This window comes from Rhynchophorus ferrugineus, unplaced genomic scaffold (genome assembly GCF_030347505.1).
Source record: "Rhynchophorus ferrugineus isolate W39M unplaced genomic scaffold, kcgeb_rfMv2 rfM1, whole genome shotgun sequence".
In the NCBI taxonomy this organism is placed as follows: domain Eukaryota; kingdom Metazoa; phylum Arthropoda; class Insecta; order Coleoptera; family Curculionidae; genus Rhynchophorus; species Rhynchophorus ferrugineus.
This window is the reverse complement of record NW_027472580.1, coordinates 28,244,334-28,262,183: the sequence shown is the minus strand read 5'-3', so window position 1 is coordinate 28,262,183 and position 17,850 is coordinate 28,244,334. Positions and strand designations below refer to the sequence as shown.

At 29.9% G+C, this 17,850-nt stretch overlaps 1 protein-coding gene across 1 annotated transcript in view; it reads right to left on the bottom strand.

The window, feature by feature from the left end:
* LOC143206636 (monocarboxylate transporter 2) overlaps nucleotides 1-17,224 on the bottom strand; it is a 441,132-nt gene extending 423,908 nt beyond the window's left edge. Inside the window, exon 1 of the mRNA XM_076419251.1 lies at nucleotides 16,928-17,224. The gene's annotated coding sequence lies outside the window, so the exon portion shown is untranslated. The remainder of the gene's footprint in view (nucleotides 1-16,927) is intronic.
* Between the last annotated feature and the right edge of the window lie 626 nt (nucleotides 17,225-17,850).

Here is a 17,850-nt window from a genome sequence, read left to right as displayed (position 1 = left end):
TCTTGTTTGTTCTTTCACCAAAAATAAACAATTTGGAAAGTTCGAGAGTGCATTCGATCGATCATGCAGCTGTTGGCTAAAGTTTTTCTTGGCGAACCATAAAGACCTCGTTGCCTGTGACACATTGAATATGGAGTATATAAAACATAAATGAAAAACAGAATTTCCGTTGTTAGAAAGCTTTAAAAAAGCTATAGAAAAGGACTACTAATTTATCAAAATTAAATATACTTAAGAGGCTTGGAATACTATTATTTTATGATTATAATAACGTAGATGGACTTGAAATTAATTAATGCAATAATGCAGTAAATATAATATAATTAAAAATTATTTCATTAACATTAGTATCTTACTAGCGAATTATTGAACTATTCCTATAACGCATATAAATAAAGAAATAAATATAGTCTAGCCAAAGTTTTTTTGTACATACGTCATCAAGAAGTTTAATGTATTACGAGACGCAATTTATAAATTCCTTTTAGAAACTGCCAATATTTTCCTTCTCATTTTATTCTAGTTAAAAAGTGGCACAATGCTGTCAGACAACTTCGATCTTGTAACCCAACTAGCCTGTCAAAGTCGTACAGTTGTCAAACGTACGAAAAATTCTTCCAAACAATAGTGATAAGAGGTTATAAACCGGAAAACGTTATTTTAATGCTTTGCTTATTTTGATACATTTCAAAATGCTGCTTATTATTACTCTGATTGCAAATTCCGAGGCCAGGCAGAACAGATTGCATCTTTAATCAGCTACTTTGAAGAAGAACGAGATAATGGAGTCCACTCTTGCCAATAAAATTCGCTAGAGGAAAATATTTTTACTCTTAAATATAAATTTGCTGCTATTTTTATAGAAAATATTTTTTAGCGTGTTGCACCTGCTATTAATATGAAGACGGTTACTGAAATATCTCAAAAAGTAAAAAATCGAATCTTCAATTAATCTTCAATTAATCGAAAAAACCGTCTTTATACGAAGCGATTAAATGTATGAAATGTCTAAAAACAGTGAGTAGTTTTTTAATACAAACATTTTTATACAATTATTTCAAAAAGATTAGGATCTTATTATTGAATTGCCATACGAATAACACAGGCATTCCATATTTATTAAATTATTCTAATTTATCATTTTAACTTTTTTCTTTTCCGGATGTACAAATATATCTTCGAAAACATAATCAGTAAGTTACATTAAAATCTGTTTGATGACTAAACTGGACATCTGTCTACAACATAACATTCAAATATTATCGGTTTTATTAATATAACATATTTTTATTTTTTCTATTAGAATTTTATCGTTAAGACTGTTATCGTTAATGAGAATAATTGAGAAAACGATCTGTCATATCTAACAAAATCCATAAATATATATTAATAGAATACATTACCTGACATGCCATATTCACCAGATGTTACTCTTCCCAACTAACATTTATTTCTGTATACATATCATGCTCTGAGCGACAGCTCTTATAAAGACGACAAAAACTGATTTGATTCTTAAATCGCCTCAAAAAATCTATCATTTTTTAACAATGCGGAAAAATTGGAAATGTAGCTATCGATGGACTTTTATTTAATAAAATTCATTATAGAGGTGTATCTCTATCAAGTTTCAAACACACCTAAGAATATATTTGAACATTTGAATCTACATTCTTATCAAGAAAAAGAATCACAATTCAAGTGGTAAGGACACCAAAGGTAAGCTGAATGTCCTCAAAGTCGCTTAGTCATGAATTAATTGTTGACTAAACTTTGGTGGGTACTTTTCAAAAGCAACATTAGTATAACACAGCGCACGCCACGATTGGCATTGTATATTACAGTAGCCAAACATAATCATAAGAAAATAAAACCGCAATGGCTTCCTTCGATTTGAACTCCCAAATAATCATTTTCGAACATATTGAATTCATAATGACTTTTACAGCTATATCGCAATCACTACCCTAATTTTCAACATAAATACATTTCTTTTATTTTAAAAAAATTTAAATTTCCTATTTTCCCTTATAAGACTTATTCTCACATACTAATTATCTGGGATAAATATATTATTTAAACTTATAATAATTTATAAACTTACATATAATAAAAAATAACACATAACAAAACGATAACGATCCAAAGACCTTTTTTTAAAAATACTTGTGTGTATAAAATTCAGTTTCATTATTATTTCTTTATTTGTCTGAAATTTTGCATACAAATCTTAATGTTTGTATAATCAAAACACGTTGCATGAACTGTTTTTAAACTACTGAATCCCAATTGTTTAGAGATGAGCTTTTGTTCCACCCTGAATATTAAATGTATAATATATTTTTGTTTTCATTTACCGTTATAAGTTGTAGATAAGATTTAAAATATCTATAGTAAATAATAGCAAAAATATTTAAAGCTATTACCACAAAAGTTGTTTTAAGAACAAACATCATGTTTTTCATGAAATTATATTACCCTAAAATCCATTAAATATATTTACTTTTTTCTGCAGCTCAATTAATTTTGTTTTGAAACAGGTTTCGATACGTGGCATCACTTGTTTTTTTTTGCCGAATTAGATGTGTATCCAATAATATTACCGGCTTAAATGTCAATAACTGATCACTTATTTATAATAGATCCCTGTTAGTTTAAACCTTATCACATTAAACAGAGTACATTTGTCAATAAGTTTATCATTATTATTAACTTAATAGTTTAATTAAATAATAAACGCATTTATTCTGCTAATTAATACCTAGATTAAATTGGAATAATAATTACTTAATATTCCCATAATAACCTATAATAACTTGGCTTCTAATATTAACTGGTATCTTTACCAGGTCATCTCTAGGCAATTAAGCCAATCCTGTATAGCATCAAAACGCAGACATATTTAAAACATGATATCAAACGGAAATTATAAACGTGTATATTCGAATTTATATCTCTATTTAAACGCTCAAAGAATTGCGACAAAACTTCTAATTAGCGGTTTTCAGTAAAGGTCGGTCAACGTTGTAATGGAAATAAACAAGTTATGTGTGAAAGATGTCATCATATATGTAATATAATCATAGAGAAAAAGAGATATAACTTATAGGAAATTTTACGAAATGTTTCGCAACGTCCAACATGTAGATGTCGCTACCTTTAACATATTACTTGTTTTATTCGCTTTGCTGATATCCGCGGTGGGATTTGATTGGTTCATTTCGTTCTACGATTCGTTTATTTTGTACACCATTTTCAATGTGCCCTATATAGAGAACAGTGTGGTTAAATGTTTATAAGGGAAGTGTTGTGTGTCCAGATGCACAGATAGAGAGGAAATGCATCATCGTTTTCCGTAAAAAAAAGGGTCCGGCGATCTTTAAAAAATGAGTAGAAAACAAAAAATCTTAAACATGAAACAGATTTATGATCGTTAACATGTCAGATATTTTTGTGATACATTTAAACTTTCCCTTAAGTACTTATGAACAATTTGGTGATATCGAAAATAATACCACGAGCCCAGAATATGTACAAATGGAAGTGGATCAAAATCAAAATGATATAGAAGGTAAATTGGAGAGTCACATTTCTATTCATAATTGTTACCATTAATTTCTAAACTGTGTTACTTTATTTGTAGTGCTCCTATTTCCATTGTTCCAGGCCCACAACCTGGGTGTTCTAAGCAAGTATCCTCGACATTTGAACAAACTCCAGAAGGTAATGGTAAAGTTTGTATTCATTCAGCCCCCTTTCTGCTCATTCTTACCATTAATTACTTGACTTTATAACTTCAGTCCAGATGTTCCAATAAGAGCAAAGAAAGTTTTATATGTGCGGTAGTGTACATCTCAGGTTATTCAGTAAAACTTTTGAAAAAAAAATTAAGTGTGACAATATACAATTATACAATTATAAATACATCAATAGACCTACAAATTGAATATGATTCTATAGAGGCAAGACAATATCTCGTGCCCCACACTCTAACAAAATAGTTTTATTATACTGTCAATAGGTCTTTGAGCTATATCTTATTTTATTCAGCGATTTTGCCACGTCGATAATATAACAAAATTTTTGTCCAATGTTAAAAAAAAAGTAAATTTAAAACCCTTCAATTTTACCTTCCATAATGATCTTTACGATAAAATATTAAACGTACTAACAAGGTATACTATATACTTTTGAGTAAAACAGTTTGAAATAATCAGTTGAACAGGATATTAAGAGTGAAAGACTCAAAGAGAGAACTCTGATAGATCCTATTAAATTGATGGCACTAAACAAACTTGAAAAACAAAAAAAAAGACGGAAGAGATAAGTTTGGTTTGCAATGCACCAAAGTTTTTTGCTTACGGTTATATATATATATATATATATATATATATATATATATATATATATATATATATATATATTTAATATATATATATATATATATATATATTTAATATATATATTTAATATATATTTATGTATATAATATTTATATTTTATAGGTATCTTTACCTTTATATTATATTTATATTTATGGTTATAGATTATATTTATATTTATTTATTTTTAAATATATTTATACTTAATTGAATTTTATTTAATAAATTTATTTCAGACCAAAATTGTTTCTTATTTAAATTTCATTGGTCAATTAAACATGACCACAAGGCTGTCACGTGCTAAACTTATTAATGATCCAATCAAATGTCATCACAGTAAAATATTTTTCTTACAGGTGCCTATAATGGAGATTTAAATTGACCAATCAAATTTCTTGAACAGCCCTTTATGGCGCCCTCTGGATGTCGGGCAAAGCAAAACTTTGCGCCAGAGTCTCCTATCGAGTTGCATCTCTATTACCCTATGAGTATAATCAATTCAGCCAATTAGTAATAAATTCAAATATCCTAAAACAAAAGTCTAGGAGGCATATGTCGCTACAATGGCCACACTTCGTAACCTACTGAAGTCTTATGTCTACTAAACCATATCTTCAAATATGTCATTCAGAATGTCCATAGTCCTATAAGTTATGGGACATTTAGCACTGTTTTGCTGAAACGACATGTCGCCTACATCCAATCGTTCAGTTTGTTTTCAATAAAAAGAATAAACCAATAATAGCAGCTTCTTATTAATGCATTACCAATGATGAACCTTGTCTAGATTAGCAATTATTACCATTACTCATATCGAACATTCTTTTAAAAGACGAATAATATTATTACTATTTGCGTAATATTACTTAAAATAATCGTAACAACTACCTGCCACTAATTTAAAATGTGTAGTGTAATTGAAAAAAAAATTAGTATTTTGTTTAAAGCACAATTATTCTACCTTTACATGCAAAACAATAATGATATGGTAAAAATATTTAATCGCTTGTTATTTGTCGAATTAGACGGTTATCCAACAACGTTACATAATTACTAGAATCATATTTAGTACTAAAATGCCAATAACCTGATCCATAATCCATAGCAGATGTCTGTTAATATCAACGTTATCAGATGAAACATTAGGGTACATACATCAAATGGTTTATATCAATTCTGAATTCACCTAAACAAACCGTACATTATTTATTACGCATAATCAAATATAATAATTCCTGGTGAGACATTAACATATATCGTAAATTTAATATTTTTACACTACAATCAAAAAAATTAATATTAATATTTTTGAACAATAATTTCGCTTTCAGATGTTTTTTTTTCTTCTATAACCTAAACAAGTGGTCTATTTATTTTCGTGGCTATACCAGTTACATTTCAAAGATGTGGTACTATCGTTTTCATCTTATATATTCGCTTCTTTCTCTACCTAAGAACGATGCTCCTCTTATTCTGCAAAGTACCTTTAATTTTTTGTTTGTTTCTATATTCGCATTCTCTGTTTTCTTTTGTTTGCACCCAGATAACCATTTCTATTTCTAAATAATTTCGTACTAGTTTGCTTATTAATAAATTTGCCTTCAACTTCCACTTTATGATATGATGAGATATCTCAGTCATGAAAGTTATTATTGTGTAATATGTGTAATAATAAAATATTGTGTATTGTAGTGTAATGTGATGTAATTATCTGTATCGCGTATCAGTAAATTATAGTAAATGTATATTTCATATTATTTCGTCCATAATGATGCAGAAGAAGTGCGAAGGAAAATCCCTTATCGAATACCACAACTCACACCTATTGATTCAATCTGACTGGAATCTGATCTGTTTGATTTGATATATATTATATGATTTTGCCGAGGTTACGTAGGTTTTTGCTGTTATAGTTTACTGTTGGTCTTTTGTGTTTAAATGTTTTTTCTGTTATCTACCTGAGTAAAACTGCTTTTAAGCATGATCTTCCCAATCTGAACTATTCCAAAAAGGCTATAGCATGGACATTTGATTAATTGATTCTAAATTGATTTATAATTGAAGATCAACAAAGTCAAACTGGCGAACGAATGTACAGGCGATTCTCAAAAATAATTTGATTAGAACGATAATCTATCCAGACTCCGTGGTCGCTACTTTAGGATGGACGTGTTATATCACGTGACTGTTAACAAATCTGTCTGTGAAAACTGTGTGTTCGAAGACGAGGCGGTGTGCTAATCTTAAAACTGAATTATGGTGATGAGTGAGACGCCTAAATATAGGCAGTTTGATTTATGGTCGAATAGACTTAAATTATCAGTGTCTTTTTGTACCGCTGTTCAAGAAATCGCCTCTTTCAAGAAAATAAGCAGTATTATGAAATAAATCTATAGTTTTGTGTCCTAAACCCTGTTATATTTCATAACTTGTATATATCTGTAGTTGGAAGGGAATATGTAATCTCTTTTAAATATAAGTATAATCATTCGAATTCAACATTCATCAGATATGCTATTTTGGTTATTGGTTTGGGTGCCTTGGGTTTTTTTATTGTTTATCTTTCGAAGAGCTGTACATGGGTTATCTCAATTTATATAATACATTGTTCTTCGTTGCTATTTGAGGGGTGTTTAATTCAACCACAATTTCTGTAAGTATCCTATTCTTATTCTAGGTTTTCTTTGCTATATAATTTATTTCGACTAACTCATTGATCTCTTTTATTTAAGTCGTAATATAGCGCCAAATTTAATTATAAAGAATCGTCTATACCATAGCTCAGTTCCGCAATCTCCATTATCACACATATTTTCCTGTGTAACATGATATTGATATTAATATTTTCTTACTTAGTCAATGCAAATAGAATGGTCTACGACACACGTAGAATCTTTCAATTCACTGTCATTGTCTTGTTGAAACTGAAATAAGAACCACAGTTCATCGAATATTATAGTACATACCACGGTACATTATAAACGAATCCCTTATTCTACTGATTTTAATACAAATTGCAACAATTATATTAAAAGTACTGTTAAACATCAGCAAATAAACGAATACGATGGTAAATTCTAACATATTTAACGATTATCATTAAATTACATGTTTACCATAAAATTATAGCCTATTTAGATCCATTTGAAATAGCTACTACGCTTTTGCAAACCAATTAATTCACCAAAAGTTGCTCAAATTCGCTAGGCCGCGTCGCTTGTAATTTGTCGTAGTGAACGAGTTTTCGACGACAGCATTGGCCAATTATTTAAAATGCCTTTTGATAGTAATCTATCAATAATCTGGTTAATAACCAATAGTACTTTTCATTTCATTTAACGAATCGGAATAATATTATCTTTTCATAAGGTTTTTCTGAATTCCATTGTAACAAAACTGTAATAAAAGTGCCTATATTTTTATTGTCATATTAATTATATTCATTAAAAACAATTGTATATAATAAATTTAATTAATCCTGCTACATTTTTCCTTTTGGGGGAGTAAAAGAATATGACGATAATGGTCCTTCGGCATTTGCATTTTCAAAACCCAATAACTTTTTACCGATTGAACGAATGACGATGATCTTTATATCTAGAATATTCTATAGCCCATAGATCATCTTGAAATCATTTTATAGTGTGCCTTGATTAAATTAAAAATACTAGAGATATGCGACTTTAAATTATCTACTAAGAAAACCGAAATTACTTTTTCCACCATCATATATATTAGCCTCAGTTCTTCAGCAATCTTCTCTTCCTACAACTGTTACGTAGAAAATCACTAATAAGTGATCTTTTATTAGTATTATTGTGATTAGAAAATATGTTTTTGAAATTAAGCACGAACGTATTATTTATTTTCCCAACTTTCATCGTCTCATTCAAAATTTAACAACAGCAACTGAATATTTAATGACTAAAATGTCCTAAAGTATTACCAATATATCTCCGGAATAGTTCAGAAAAAATAAACTAACCATATATTCAACAATGAAAATGTTATTAAAATGTGTCAAGCCACTTATAAAAATACCAGCTTAATAAAATTTACAGTTTGGATTCCGAAATCACGCAATCAACAATCAACCAAGTACAATAATAGCAAATACTGAAAAGACGCTTGAAGAAAAATAATACTACCCTTCAATATTCCTGAATGTCTCATAATCTTTTGATCATGTATTGCATTTACTACTTATTCACAAAATGAATAAAGTATTAAGACGAAACTATTGTCAACACCTGAAATATTTTCAAAATAAAATGTTTTCACTTGTTCATTTTCAAGTGTAGTGTCTTGGGTCATTCCTATATTTTCTCTACACTGCTGATATCTCAATAAAAAGTCCTCAGACATTTGCCAACGACGCAGTCATTATAGCTAAAAACACATATCTACATAGAACGATAGAGTGGCAGTCAAAAGGATGATGAAACTGCCTAGAGACTGGAAAATACAGTTTGATAGATCCAAATATATCCGTGTCAATTTTATGTTGCGACGAAATGATAAATACCTAATTATATCACCTGGAGAATGCCCAATTCATCAAACAAAATCAGCCGACATTCATCCCGATGGCAAGTTAAATAAGACACAGCACGTAAGGTAAAATGCAAAGCAATCTAGACTCAGAACTGTAATGGTTAATGGGAAGATACTGCCAAATTGGCCTAAAAGCAAAGATATTTGTGGATCAATCTCTTTTGACCAAAAACAACGACGAGTTAATAATTCGCAGCAGTGTTTAAAGATGGTCAAGCGTAATAAACCCGAGCTTTTGCGTCAATATGTGACAATGAATGAAACATGGCTCCATCATTTCACTTCGAAGTCCAATCGACAGTCATCCGAGTGGACTGCACACGATGAATCCGCTCCAAAGCGTGGGAAAACGCAACAGTCGGCTGGCAAGGTTATAGCGTCTGTATTTTGGGATGCGCATGGAATAATTTTCATTGAGTACCTTGAAGAAAAGGGAAGACCATCAACAGCGACTATTACATAGCGTTATTGGACCGTTTGACGGACGAAACCGCCGAAAAACGGCTACATTTGAAGAAAAAGAAAGTGCTGCTTCACTAAGACGATGCACCGTGTCAAAAATTCATGAATTGGGCTTCGAATTGCTTCCTTATCCACCATATTCTCCAGATCCAGCGACTATTTCCTGTTCTCAGCTCTCAAAAGAATGCTCGCTGGGATGAAATGTTTGTCGAATGAAGAGATGATCGACGAAACTGAGGCCTATTTTGATGCAAAGGACAAATCGTACTACAAAAATGTTATCGAAAATTTGAAGGGTCGCTATAATCAGTGTATCACCCTTGAAAGGAATTGTGTTGAATAAAAAATACTAATTTTGCCAAAAAAAATTGTTTTACTATGGTAGGCCGGAGACTTTTCAATTGACCTGTTACAATTATTGGACAACACGCAAAAATGCAGAAGATTCAAGCCAATCAAATCATAATGTATAAATGTTTAATTTTAAGTATAGCTTAAGCAGTCTTATGTATATATGTCTGATGTATCTATCCCACACTCGTCCTAACTGTCTATTGATGCAGATATAACTGGAGAATAGTAATAAATTAATTTTAATATTTTCATTTATAAATTAACGTAAACTTCTGTACTTCACCTTTTTCAAGCCTTTCCAAACAAGTTTTTGCGAAATGATAATAAATGCAATAAAATACATTTTGGTCTATTAATATTGCAAATTGTTTAATAAACTGGTAATATAATTTTTACAAATAAATCATCAGAATCTATTTTAAATCATATTAAATTAGACGACAAAAATATTATATATTATAAGTATTATGATATCTCCTCCTGTATCTATATGTGTCTATTGATGTTCATTAATAGTTCATAATTAATTATATCTACTAATAAAATAATTAGTTTAATATAATAAAATAACATACTGTTCAGCAAATAAAATTAAACAACAAAAACAAAAAAAATCGGGTAATATATTTAACTCCCACATATTATCGAAATAAAAATCTTGAAAGGTCATTCTGAAACAAAAATACTATATGATCGATTATTGTACGTCAGTGCACTATTAATTAACTGACAATAGATGAATAGTAAAATATATTGTTAGTAGTGCGTTTCGTTTTCCTATTTTATTTTTTGGCATCACTGAGGTTATCGACTTAGAAAAAGATATTAATGAATGACATTGCATTATATTGAATAGTAGTATAACAAGTAACAAGTTTATTTTAATTTTAGAGTTAATTAATCAAGATCTATTCGGTATTTTTTGTTTCTTCGAACATCCCAATTTTAGTTCTGTAAAAACTGATTACAAAAAATATTTATAATTATGTTAATATTTGTCAGATTCCATTATTAAACATAATTACATTAACCTCTTAAAACTTATAAATTCGCACCAAATGTTTTAGATAGAAATCTAAACAAACCCACTATTTATTACGTTGAAAATGGCTTTTAACACAAAAACATGTTATTATGAACAATTGAACTATTGTGAAAGAAAGATGCCTTGATATTTTATTTAAAAAGTTACTAGTCAATACTTTTGCGCATTCTAAAAGAACTTTAAAATTGTTTTCGCCAAATTAGGATTGTTCGAAGAAAAGAGTCAGGTTTAACAATTTCCGAATTTTTTAAAAATAGTAAATTTCGAGATAGTTCCATCAATAATTCTACTTCGATACGATAGAAGAATATATAGCGAAGACCCACGCAAGATTTCAAGTAAATCTATTTAGCTTTTCTAACAGATATTATGTCAACCGTCTCGAAAAAAGTAGTTTCGAAAAAAAAACATGTTTTAAACTGTCGTTATTAGATGCCGCGTCACTAAAACAGCTATACATCCAATAATAATTCAAGCTACCGACTTGGTTGGCGCAGTGATAAAGGCGACAAGACTATTCTCCTACTGTTGCGATAGTCGCGAGTTCGAATCCTGCTGGGGCATGGTCATAAATGTATGTTTGGGATTGTTTAACATTTGCTATTGTCTTTAGAAAAGAGTGCAATATCCGATAAGGAAAATGATCCCAGTCACGCCAGGAACTAGGCTGAGTAAGACCAAATGTTTTCTGGGATGATTTCTAAGTTGGGCACTCGCCAGTCGGTAGATTTAATGCTGGGGACACTCCAGATAAAACCTCGTTGGTAAAAAAGAGACTAAAATATTTTAAAAAATTAAGCTGATATTGAATTAAAGTTTTTTCAAATTTGAAGCATTTCTAGATTATCACGAAATAGATAACAACATATGGATAACATTGTAATTTTGCATAAATATTGTCATTGCTCAACACATACAATCTGAACTTCCAATTTATCGCCCTCGTAGACTTTCTTCTTTTATGTTCAGTCTTCGGCGTTAAAATTAATTGTTCTTTAATTGATTAATTAACTTTTCTAATTTTAGGTATAAAATATAGGTTTCTCCAATGTTTTTCAGTGTTATCAAAGGTTTCTTCAAAAAAATATCGAAAGAGCAATGAGCAAATTAACTTAATTAACGAATTAACTCTTTATTAATAACAACAACCAATGAAATTATTTAAAATCGAATACCGTATTAACATAATTCCAATGGATCATCTGGTGTTACAATTTAATATAACACTCAGTTTGTTCGTTTTTGTTGCTAACTTAATAGATATAGTAAAAGGGGTCATAATTAGAATATCTATGCGAAGTGATCAATCGTTCACTGAAGTTATGAGACACAAAAAAGTTTGCAATTAATTAAGATTCTTAAAAGTACTTTCATTCTTCTGTTTCTATATTGTAGTATAATCTAGTTTATTTTTCTTTCTTTGATAATATATAATGTTTCATATTACAACTGAATAATGTACTTATTTTCTATATTTTAGTATATCTTGTATGGGACGTCTGTGTTCTCTGTCACATGAAATATATTTTTTATTTCAGTCCTTGTTGTGCTTATAAAAGAAAGCTCCAAAATCAAATGAATATAGGCTAAATCACAATTATCTTTACTGCCATATTATAATATACATCTAGTCGACTTTTAAAATATTTAGGTAACACTCGGGTGTTATCTAGTAATCATGGAAATTTAACCAGACATTTTGACATGATGATTTTTAAGCACAAAAAAACACAACTGAATTATTTACAATATAACGTTTCCTGAAAAAATAATAACATAAACCTCAATTTTTTAAAATATGAATATAAAAATATTCAAACATCATGAAAGTCATTGAACCAACTAACAAGTGAAGCAAACAAATTTATAAAATATGACTAAGATTAATCAATCGAAGAATCTCCGTGTTATTCAGTCGTGACAACACCAAACCACACACATATTTGATGACTTAGCAAAATATGTACGAGAGTTACGTCGAACAGCAATTTGTTTCGGTTTGTTTGTAAAATTCTTTTAATAGATTAACAATGCCGTCAAAGTAGGCCTGATTTGCGTTACAATTACTTGCCGCTCTTCCTAATCAACAAGACGAAATGATGATTCTAAAAAAGGATAAGATCATCAACGAAATTAATATATACTTCTTATCCTAAATCCTAAACCGTAAGTAAATGCCTAAAGAGGAAGAAAAAAATGTAGAATCAAGAACAACCAATTAAAAAACTAGCGTTTGCCTTCCCAACAAAGAAAATATATCTAAAGAAATATATTTAAAGCTAGAAATAAAATATTTTCAACAAAACAATTGAACCGACTTCAAAAAATAAATAAGGAACTCACTAAAAATTAAAAATTAATCAAAATTAGATGTTTAACACAAAAAAATTACATAATCATCGTTGTAATAACTAAATAAAAATAAACAAAAACCTTATTGAACCTATCTATTACACGTATTTTATAGTCTACTCTATACACCGAATTTAGCTTAATACCTACTTAAACCTATTTATCTATTTACAATATTATTTTAACTACTACCAACCGATCAGTTTGAAGTCGGTGCCGAGCAACAAATTAGATTTGTTTTGTTCGTAATTTAATTTTTTGTGTCTGACAAAATTATATTATTATTTTTGTATTGTTTGGGCTCGGCACCTCATAGTGATTGGAATCGAACTCAAGACTTCCCCATGTGAGCAGAGCGCTCTAAAGACTACACCATAGAAGCAGTATCCTGCAATATATCTACAGCTTCTCATATGACATGGTTAGTGTTTAAAAAACAAACTGAACGGCTTTTGCTCTGAACGACTCGGACTTATTCCGTTGCATCAGTTCGACAATAACATTATGCACAAATATCTGATTATTTTAGATAAAAAATATGTGAAAACTTTGTACGCGCCTTTGAAATTTGAAGGTTTCCCTAGTTTTCCCCCTTCCCCTCATCAGATTCTGACTTGGTTCCAATGAGACCACCTCGGAAGTGCACTCTTCCAAATAAAAAAAGAATTTTAAAAATTGGTTCAAAATTAAGAGAGAAATCGGCGAACATACATTAAAAAATATATACAGTAGAACATAAAACCTTTTCCTGTTTTGAAGTCGGTTAAAAAGGATAAAATCATCAACGAAATTATTATATACTTCTTACCAAAATCCTAATCTGTAAGTAACTGCATAAATAAGGGAGGAAAAAATACAGAATCAAGAACAAACAATTAAAAAACCAAAAGAAAAAAAAAGAGGAAAACTAGAAGAAACAAATCAAAGTAGCATTGTTTTTTATGACGATAATGTACGGATACCGCCAAGAACATCTCTGATATAGCAAAATGGTGAAATGTGTTATAACAAAAACCTTTAGAGGAGGGGATAATTTAATCAAGGGCCCCCAAGGCGAGAATAAGCAGGCGTGTTCAGCTAAAAAGTGAATATATTAAGTTTTAAGAGTAAGTTAAAAACGGTTACAATACAGTAGAAATAGAATTTACCTCCACTATCGTATATGTAATATTAATTACTCAATAATATTATATATGACACAACAAAAAAAATTGATGTTTCTTTTATGGAGTATTATCCCGAAACGCTTCTAATTATTATTGTTCAATTCCTAATTTTATTTAGGCCAATATTGTATATAACGGTAGATCATATCTCATCAGCAATTGTGTTTTTAGTCTTCTAAAAGATTTAAAAACACTATGTCTGGTATTAAATAAAGTAAATGGTAATATTAAATAATATTGTTAATAATTTTTATTATTGCATTGCAAGTATTTCGGAGAAATTGTCATTCCCAAAATACTTTTATAAATCCTTTTATAATATTTTTCTACTGTAATATTTCTTTAATTATTAAAATATTTTATAGTACCTATAAATAATAATAATTCCAGATAATTACAGTATCAAATCACACTAAAAGGTTGAATGGTCTCAGAAAACTCTAGAAATATTGCTGTAATAACATCATTCATCGTAAAATCTAATAAGAAACATCATCAAAATTTTATTAAGTGTGTTTTTCCATTAAAACTCAAATATAATAAAACCAAATCAATCGAAGGACATTTTAAAAAACTAAAAATTTCTATTTGGATGGTAATCGTTTTAGAAACATAATAATTTAGTTAGTTTAATAGTCAGAGAAAGTTCAATCTGCCGTATAGGTGCTTGATTCCATTTAAGGTAGCATAAGAAATATTTTAGATTCCCACTGAATTTAAAATCCAAAATTTAATCAAGATATATAAGTAATCTTATTAAATTTAACAAAAAAATATTGCTTTGGCATTACTCATTTCTAATTAATATATATTTAACAAATCAGTAGGACCTAGCCCGGTAGTGCTGTGGATAGAATCGATTAAATCTCTTTGCTTAATCATTTTATTTTGTATTTTTGATAAATATGAATGTTATATCCATGTAACTACGAAATATATATTTCAATAATTGAGTATTCGCTAATATAATATTAAGTACTGTAAGCTAATAGTAAATAAATAACATCAGTAACAAAAGATCAGTATAACTGAAAATAAAGAAATCAATAATAAACATTAAAGTTGATCTAAAAGTTTTCGCAGACAAAAGAGATAAAGAAGGGCATTGAATTACTGATGGCGATAAAAATAAAAAATTGCCAATGATGTAATAAACACCAAAAAAAAATTTTTAAAAATTTAAATTGAGAATCATCTAGAGAAATAATTTTAGTACCCCACAAACAAAAAAATAATATAATCTCAAAAATAAAATTAAATATGTTTGCTACTTATTTAGTTAATGTCTCTACCACATAATAATATTACTTAGATTAGACCTGGTGATATTAACGTAGGCCCTGAAACATGAACCTCAATCACAGCTACATCTGATTAATAGCCGTATAGTGTACTAATCTTTAGCAATTTGTGAAGCCTATTTACCGACGAACGACCAACATGGAATTCATCATATCACATCGCAAGACAAATGTCTTTATTCAACCTATTTATAGGGATCACTAAGATGATTTTAACCTATATAATAAACCTCCGCTGGTGAGTGGAATTACCATTATCTAAACTGTAATTAAGCAAAAATATTAACAATAAGATAACTAATGTTATTATTTTTAATTTCACATAAATCAATTTAGCTATTGTGTTATTATATAATGTTTTAACCAAAATTTTGAGTAATAACCCTCGAATAATGCCATAAAGAATAACTTTACGTCTTGCTAGGCCTTTTATTTCGACTCTTAATATATATTATTAGGCCTATAAATTAACTATTAAATGGTATCGGGTACAACAAAATCAGAAATATTTTTGCTCATAACTGAAAACTTCATTACTTCAATTAATATGTGAACCAAGCACTGAGTGAAAAACGGCCAGAATACGAGAAAAAACACTATAGTGTTATTCTTCAGCATGACGCTGAACGCTCGACCACATGTTGTAAAATCGGTAAAAACGTACTTGGAAATATTCAAATGGGCACCCACCCACCGTATTCTCCCGACCCCTGTCCCTTCTGATTACTACTTGTTCCGAGATAAGTCGCGACCTATCTGAACAGTGCTTCACTTCTTACCAAGATACCAAAAAATGGGTCGATTCGTGGGTTGAGAAAAGATACATCGTTCTTTCAAGATGGAATAGAAGATGGCTATCGTTGCACAGTACTTAATATAAAAAATATTGTACCAATGTTTCACAATAAAGCTTCAAATTAAAGAAAAGCCTTTAAAACTAATTTATAGGTCTAATAATTAGGCTTATCCTAGAAGATAAATATATATGGACGAAAGGAAGGAATTACATTCGATATGAAGAGAAGAGATGATAGTATGCAGGAGGCTTTAATCTGCAACGAATTAAAAAACAATAGCAGTTAGTTCAAAGTAAAAATTTCTTTCAGCAAAAATTAAACATAAGAATTAACCAAGATAATTACGAAAAATATATAATTATATTTTGTAAACTCATCTTGCACATTTCCGCATTTGACATCAAACCTGCCTGTTATTATTAGGTGCTAGCATATACCATATATCATAGAGAGCATATACCATAGAAAAAAACAATTAACAAAAATAGTAAAAATGGTGCAAAGATCTTCATACCTTCGATCAACAAATGAGTTCCATCGCGTTAAGCAGACCTAGCCTAAAATATCACATACAACATAGATCAACGATCACACACCGTAGTCCACAAGGCGTAGCTAATGTATATCCGCATCAACATCAACGTAGCAGAAGAGAACGATCGCGCTGCTGCTGAAGATTCGCAGTCCTAGCGGCCACCTGCAGCAGAGCCGTCCGTCGCGCGAACACGTGTCGAACACGCGACAATCGACGCCGACAGCGTCGACTATAATATACCGACCTGTAAAAGCTCGCAGGACCGCCACGGCCTACTGAGATCGCATCGTCGAACACACGACGGCCCTGCGAAAGCTGCAAGAGTGGGAGAGGGATGGGCGGCGCGACGCGGCGTGGCCTGGTGGCGGTGGCGACGGCAGCAGGAAGAGGGGGGCAGGCTGGGCGATCGGCCGAGCTTTCATTCATAATAACGCGCGCGTAACAGATAGAGGCCAGCAGGAAGGGATTTATTGGAGCTTTTAAGTGAAATAAATAACCGCGCGAGCCGTGGCCTCTGGTTTGGGGTCGGGAAGGCTCGTTCCGGTAGCCGATGAATTGACGTTTCGGCCTACCTGAATCTCTGCACTTGCAGCAATATAATTTTAAATATATATATATATATATATATATATATATATATATATATATATATATATATATATATATTTATATATATATATATATATATATATATATATATATAAATATATATATTTATATATATATATATATATATATATATATATATATATATATATATATATATATATATAAATATATATATTTATATATATATATATATATATATATATATATATATATATATATATTCATATTCTATAACCCCTTAAACAATGAACCTAAAACAATGAACTCACGTCATCTGAATCGATGACATCAAA